This window comes from Meleagris gallopavo, chromosome 6 (assembly GCF_000146605.3).
Source record: "Meleagris gallopavo isolate NT-WF06-2002-E0010 breed Aviagen turkey brand Nicholas breeding stock chromosome 6, Turkey_5.1, whole genome shotgun sequence".
Lineage (NCBI taxonomy): Eukaryota > Metazoa > Chordata > Aves > Galliformes > Phasianidae > Meleagris > Meleagris gallopavo.
In genome coordinates, this window is record NC_015016.2 from 35,230,521 (window position 1) to 35,237,828 (window position 7,308).

The window sequence follows — 7,308 nt, forward strand, 5'->3', positions numbered from 1 at the left end:
TTCTTTTTTTCCTTTTTTTTCTTCTCGAACAAAGTAAGGTTAAGATACAGCAACCACGCTCCTACGACAGAGCGCATGCATTCTCCAGGAGCTCAGATGCAAACCTCCAAACCGCTTTTCATTTACATAGTGCACAAAGCATCTCGGAGAGAAACACATCCGTGGAGCCGTTTCCTCTAAGACGAGCATTAATACCTTGGAGGACGAGGGGATGGACAGTCGTGATCACAAGGGGGATTTTAAAAGGCGCTGGATCCTCTCGGAACCGGACCATTTTCATGCGATTTTCAGTCTCAGCGCAGCGCGCAGCCATCCCCGCGGCAGCAGTCGCAGCTGCTTGCAGTGGCAGATGCGTCCCCTGGCTGCGCTGGGGTCACACTCCCGTCACCCAATCCGCAGGTGTAAGCCGAGGGCAGAATTTGCCCCCTATAAGCGCTCTGAACGCAGCCACTGCGCGCCCGTGATGCCGTGAAGGCGAAAGTATAGCCTTGTCCCGCCGAGGGCTGCGGGATTTTGGCCTCAAACGGGAAATCAGAAATGATTTGTAAATCTCTCCCTGCAGCAGTTATAGAGCCACTCGTTTTTCTGAAGAGGCCTTGCGACGCCTCTGCTCTTCGAGTAGCAAAAAGTGCTTTCGGCTGAATGTCAATCTTGGGAAAAAAAAAAAAAAACCCAAATCAAAACAACAACCAACAAAACAAAACAAAAAACAAACCCGAGTTTGTCGGCACGGATTACCTGGGAGGCTTTTTAAGCCCGGTCCCTTTGTGTGACAGCACTCGGAGTGCCCTGCCGAGGGGAGCCGAACTTCTTGGGGGTTAATCAAAGTCGGACGGAGACGAAAGAAAATCTGTAGTCAGAGGAAATTCACTCTTACTTTCCGTTCCATTGTTTCTAGCTAATTAATGAGCAGTGGGGAAAAAAAATTAATCGGGGCTGATGGCTGAAAATATGTGTTTAACCCGGAGCTAAATCTCCGCAAACCTGCTGAAAGAGCTGAGCTGATGATTGAGGAGATAGAGCGTGATCTTAGTTACTAATACGAATCTCCGTGCTCCGAAGCCCAGCAGCCCTGGGAGTCACGGGAATCAAATGATGGCAGGAGAGATCCTTAATCGAATCTGATTTTCATGAGCGAGTGAAGTTTACCTGCCAGAAGGGCAATTGGGAGGAGAGCTGTCATGGCTGTTTTCTTCCATAATTTCTAAAGCATCATGGATGGAGATAAACATTCCTGAGCCCGTTTTAAAAGACACTCTGTATTTCAGGATATTCATGTGTTTCTAATGGAAGTGAGCAGCTTTACGAGCGGGGTTCGCAGGACATCTTAACTCTCTCCCTCCCACCGCGTGCTGCGGGGGGGGAAGGGGGGGGCGCGAGAGAGATGCAAAATAGGGAGAATTCGTAAAAGAAAAGGCAGATGGGGGGAGAAATAGCGGGAAGATTCGCCAAGGACTTCATCCCGCATTTTTCTTAGGTAAAAAAAGGCGTCCCACCGCTCTTTGGGCGCACGTTCGGTGCGGACCCACCTATGTTGTCCACCCAAACTCTCAGGCTGCCACCTCCTATAAATCAGGTGTGCTCGAAAAGAGCCGAATGCCGTTCACGTGAAGTGTGGCACACGGAGCCATCACCGCAGAGCACAGAATCTGGATCACTTCTCTTTGTATTGTGTGTTTTTTTTTCTCCCTAGAAAACACGCAGGAGATGTTCCTCGCGATTAAAGCGAAAATGGAACAATCCTGATTTGTCCCTCACGCACAAGGTCTACATTCTGAGTTAGGTTGGGTTTGCTTCATTATTATTCTGTGATCTTTTCTCGAGTGTCCTTCCAGCGAGTGCGAACGCTTTCTGATAATATTCGGCGGCTGGAAGCACAGAAATCCGTCTCTGGCACTGAGCAGAAAGGATTTCCCTGCGGCTGCCGTGTGCACGCACGGCCCTGCAGCCCTCGCTGCCTCTCTGCCGGCCGCGGGCTGCCCGAACGCAGTGATAAATCCCACCTACCACCTCCATCCACGTTGCTTTGCCATGCAAACCGAGACGGATTCCACCGCAACCGGCTCTTCCCGTCCGCACAAAGGGAGCCGGGAACATTTTCATTTTAGCCTTTGCGAATGGCGATAAGCAAGGAGGCGGACACCCACCGCAGCGGTTTATCAGGTCGGTTACATCTGCCCTTGGAAATGCTTCAGTATGAACGGGAAGGAGCGATGGATAAATGCACTCAAATTAACGTCCCTTGGTAATTGTTGGGCTTAGAGTTTGGAGGGTGTATTCATTTTTGCCTTATCTATCAGCGGGTCACGTCTTTTGAAAAAGAAAATAAGCCCGGTGTACCGCGAGCTGCAATGGTGTAGCCTCTATTTCTGCTGGGAGCGTGTAATAATTGCTACCACATGATCACATGGTGTATTGTTGCAGCCTGATTACAATTAAACGTATCCTTCCACCTTTTTCATTACCAGAAAGAATAAAAAAAGAAAAAAAGGAAAGGGGGAAAGTTAATTACCTGAGCTTCAGGCCCACTTTGTGTCGTTCTCTTTCCCTTTAAACGGCTGTCGGGGGCAAGCTGAAGTCGCTCCTTCCTTAACAGTGCGTGCTAGAGCGTTCCCCCAAGCCCCCCCTCGCATTCCCGCAGTACTGTGACATTCCCACAGCAGCACGCAGTGGCAGCAGGCGTTGAGGGGTCTTTATTTTTTGGTGCGGACTCCAAAGCCATACTTTCACCTAAGGAAAGCAGCGAGGCTCGCAGTGCTGAGGGCGGCTGTGTGTAGTCTATACAGAAAGAAAGGGGAGTGAAAAAAAAAAATCATACAGGAAATATTGGACATGTTTGCCTTTACTGGAAGACAGCTGTTTGAGTACATTCTCCAAGAGTTTTTTTTGGTTGCCTTTTCAGAAGTGGTTTTACTGATTAAAATGTTGACTTGATGGAGGCAGTTTATCTCTAATGTCTGGGTCTGTCTAACAGCTCTTTTTCCTCACATTTCCAGTCCCTTGCTCGGATGAGACTTCACATACTCAGGGCTCTCATCGCGGCTGTCTTAAGAAATATCCCATGAGATACGGGGGCTCAGCGCACTGAGGGCAGCGACTGCTTACTTGAGCCACGAGTGGAGATCTCCACGGAGAGGAAAACAAACCCCCCAAATAAACCACCGTGCGTCTGGCAAAACTGCAACTTTACTGCACGTTGGCGGGATGGGGGGTGGAAGGGGCTGCCCTTTACCTCTGTAGCTGGCAGTACTCATCGCCTGCCTCAGTGACTTCTCCAAGGGGCCGAGTGGCTGTGGAGAAGGAGGCTTGAGTGCCACAGCTCGCCCTGCCCGGCCCCCTGTCCATCTCCATCCCCAACTCTTCCCCGACTGGGAGGCGGTGGGCGCTATTGCCAGGCACAGCCGAAGCTCCCCATCCCGTCGGGCCCCGTCGAGCTGCCCGGTGGTCTCGAGGGTCGACGGCCGAGGCCCTAGTCCCTGTATGGCCGCTTGGAGCTGGGAGGCGGCCCCGTTACACCTGTGCCCCGCCGCCGTGCCATGACAACGGGCCAGTGCCTCCCTTCGCGCATCGAGCACCAGGCAGACCCACGCCGAAGAGGCTCGCTCCAGTGTCAGCGTGTGTGCCTCTCACCTTTTGAGATGTTACATTCCCCCAAAGCAAGGGAGTGGAGCACCCCTTGGTCTCAGAATAGGGTTCCCATCGCCCCCCACGCGTTCCACTGCTTCTCGCGTGGGTGGCACAGCCGTCGGGTCGCGCCCCGCAGGGCTCCACGCACCATCTGGGACCGGGTGCGGGGCAGAGGCGGCCAGCTGGCCTCGGCAGAGCACTCTGCAGCGCCTACGTGCCCTCGGCTCAAGCCCTGGGTGCTCCCTGCTTCAGCCACCTCCCAGCAGAAAGTTACCCGATACTGTGATACGATCCCGTGTTCTCCAATTAGCTTTACATTTCACCACGCACACGCATTTCTGTTAAAATTTTATTCGGTAAAACGCTAGTAAAACCGGAGTCTAGAAAATGCTTTCTAGCGCCTAGAGTACATTTCTCAGGTATATATATTACGTGCTGCCTTTAATAACAACAGACATTTGCTACTCTTCATGTTAGATGGAACTAATGTTTTTCCACCCATACCGTGAACACGTTCTCCAAACAGGAATTATCCAGTATTTCCTTTTAAACATTACACCAGCCAAATGCACGCTAGCCGATAACTTGCATCTCCGGGTAAATATATTACTCCCTCTATTTTTGCTGAATCATGAATTTTTTCCAAAGCTTATTGTATTTTATGTCTTCTTTAGATAAGCACTTACATATGTGGCCCTGTTGAGGGCTAAATCCCATTCTTAAATACCCGACAGCTGACTGCGCTTCCAACACGTTCTTCACTCTGGAAGCGACCCAGATCTCTGCCTTTGAGCCCCGCGGTTATCCAGGACGTGCGGGGGTGAGCCGCTCCCTGATGACCCCTCACACGGCGGCTCCCACCTGGGCGCAGCCACCCACCCGTGTCCCCGGACCCACGCACGGCACTGCGCTGAGCGCAGACAATGGGCCGGGCTCTTCCATTGTCTCCGGGGCAGGAGGAGCAGCCCCCGCCCGGCAGGAGCAGCCCGAGATACCCGGGGAGAAGGAACGGCGGCGGTGCCAAGCGGCTGAGCGGAGCTGAGGGCGCACGCCGGGGTTCCCACGCTCTGAAGACAATTCGCAACGTCCCGGGAGCCGAAGCATATTTAGTCCAGTAGTGGCACAGAGAACAGGGAGTGGTCTCGTAGCAACCTCTGTGACATGCAGAATAACGAGCGGCCGAACAATGAAGGTCCGTCTCTAGCCAAGCGTGCCCCCGGTCCTGAGCACCGATACCTAAAGGAAGAAATCCCGCCGACTCTTGCACGCAACTCGAGGCCGCTTTCCTGCTGCTGAGCCAGCTCCGTGTCCCCGCTCCGAGCCGCTTCCTTCCCATTGTGAGAGAGGAAGATCCCCGCAGCCTGCCAGTAATTACCGATTGTCATCCACTCTCACAACGCCATGTTGCTTTGCGAGTTCTTTGCGATGTGAAATCATCTGCCATCTCCTGGCGCAGCCCCTTGCCAACCCTTAAAAACAATAATAATAATAAATCATCAAGTAAAAAGAAAAAAAAGAAAGAAAAGAAATAAAAGTAATAGCAGCTTCTTGTAACGTAAAGCTGCATCTCGTAGGTCGCGTTGCAAAGGAAACGTGCAGTGTTGTGCCTTTGCCCAGCAGAGGTGTCCTTATTCACCAGGTGCGAGTTCTCCCTGCCCGACAACCCCGGGAGTGGGAGTTCGCTGGGGAAGCCCGGCGTGAGGGCCGGGTGGGCAGGGAAGTGGTGAGCGGAGGGGCACGGCCAGGGCTGGGAGAGCCCAGGGAGCAGCTGGGGCATCCTCGGAGCCCGACCTGGGGCCCACCTGCTGCCGGGGGAGCCCCGCGCTCCCGTAACCCTTTGGAAAGCGTTGCCTAGAAGGAATAATTCCGCGGTGAGGTGATGAAGGCACGAACGGACACGTCATCTGTACTTCGGATGATGTAAATATTTGGCAAATAAAGGAGAGGGAGTTTGTTCGACCCATTAACTTTAGTGGGAGGCTGGAGGGAGAGTGTTTCCGGGTCTATAACTACCCCGGGGGTCACTAAAAGAGAGGTCAGAAGTTTGCTGAGGTTCCCCTGAAGTTTGGACACCACCGTATCCAAAAGCCACACTATTTGTGGCATTTCACCACTAGCTTTCAGTCAAGTTCGCATCCTCAGGAGGATGGCAAAACAACGGCAGAAAGGAAAAAAAACCCAAACTAATCCATACCCCAAAGCCGATAATTAGCCGCTATCTGTGAAGAAATCATTAGGCATACAATGCTCTAATGAGAGAGTTAAGATGAAGTTGCATTTACTGGGAGAGGAGAGAGGGAGCGACAGATTGTACTATATATACTTTTTACTATAACCACAGGATGGAAACCTTAAATACTGTGAGCAAGAGTATGCCAGCTAACATGAAAGTTGCCTATATAGAAAAAGAGAATCCCATATAATTCCGCAGCGGAAATCAGTTAGCAAGTACCTTCTGCCCCTTTGCAAACATCAAATGCTCCTGCCATATGTCCATTCTTATTCGTATGCCGGCTGAGAAACCTGAAATGTATACATGCGATATTAAAACAAAACATGAAAGATTTTCTCAGAAATCTGTGAAACGGGAATGTAGTCTGAGGCGGGGGTAAAAGGAAGTAAAAGACCAAGTGATGCTATTGCCAAAACCTTTAATATTGAACAACACAGCTGAAGCTTTTATCACGGTACGAAATTTATAGCCTAATAATTCAAACCTGTGTGCTCGCAACAAGATGTCTCTGCCCCTATCTGGGTATCGAAGGGATGGTTTTACTTTCTGAGGTGCGGAGCATCCCCACAGGTCCTGGCAGCCTCGGAGGACTGCAGGTGAGGGAAGGGAAAGAGGTATGGAAAGGAAAGAGGATGGGGGCTAATTGGGATCTGAAGTAGATTCTGGTACATAAGGTGGGGATAAAAATGGGATCTCTGTATAAATCAGTGAAGTAACCAGACGACTGGGAAGACCCTGCCTGGAAGAATAAAAAAAAAACAAGACCCAGAGCAGAATGTGTGGGGTCGAAGAACATTAGTGTGAGTCTTTCCAAGGTGGCAATCTCTGAGCCCACGCCTGAACATCTTCATCATTTGGGCAGGCGATGGAACTACTCGTGTCTCAGCTGCTGCACAGTGAGGTATCAGCTGGGAGGCTGGAGGTGATCCGAACATCCTGGGGGGGGGAAAAGAGGAGCGGGAGGAGATCCCTAAATGTGTACCCACATAGCTCCAAGGGAAATGATACCAATGCTGGCGTCAGCGGGACTCGCTGCATCTTGGCGACGCTCATCGAGACCAATAGATCACCTGCTAGATGGGGACACCTGGGAGCCCCCCAGCACGGGGTCGGTGGCTCAAGTGCCAGCACGTGTCACCGCTCACGGGGAGCGCCTCATGTCCTTTCCCTCCTGGGACACCCATTCTCTCCCCGGACCCGCGGTCGAGGCAGACGCTAGCCGCGATTTAGAGCCCTCCCCGCCTCCTCTGCCCGCTCCCGGCCACATCCACCGCTCAAGGAACAGCAGGAGGTCTCCAAACAATCTCTCGCCCCTCCCGGAGCAGCTCCCTGCCCGCCCCGGCTGCTCCCGAGCCGCTCATCGATAACCATCGGCTATGGCAAGGGTAAACAGCGACAGAGCCGGCGGCACAAGCGAGGGAGGGAGGGAAGGAGGGGGAGAGCCTCGC